Raw genomic sequence first — 537 nt, 5'->3', positions numbered from 1 at the left:
TATATTTTGGAGATTAATCCTTTGTCTGTTGTTTCATTTGCAAAGATTTTCTCCCATTCTGAGGGTTGTCTTTTTGTCTTGTTTATGGTTTCCTTTGCTGTACAAAAGCTTTTAAGTTTAATTAAGTCCCATTTGTTTTTGTTTTTATTTCCATTACTCTAGGAGGTGGGTGGAAAAAGATCTTTCTATGGTTTATGTCAAAGAGTGTTTTTCCTCCCTTTTCCTCTAAGAGTTGTATAGTGTCTGGTCTTACATTTAAGTCTTTAATCCATTTGGAGTTTATTTTTGTGTATGGTGTTAGGGAGTGTTCTAATTTCATTCTTTTACATGTAGCTGTCCAGTTTTTCCAGCACCACTTATTGAAGAGGCTGTCTTTTCTCCATTGTATGTTCTTGCCTCCTTTGTCATAAATTAGGCACCCATATGTACGTGGGTTTATCTCTGGGCATTCTATCTTGTACCATTGATCTATATTTATGTTTTTGTGCCAGTACCATACTGTCTTGATTACTGTAGCTTTGTGGTATAGTTTGAAGT

This window comes from Physeter macrocephalus, chromosome 4 (genome assembly GCF_002837175.3).
Source record: "Physeter macrocephalus isolate SW-GA chromosome 4, ASM283717v5, whole genome shotgun sequence".
Classification (NCBI taxonomy): Eukaryota; Metazoa; Chordata; class Mammalia; order Artiodactyla; family Physeteridae; genus Physeter; species Physeter macrocephalus.
The sequence above is the reverse complement of the archived record's forward strand: the minus strand, read 5'-3'. Positions refer to the sequence as shown.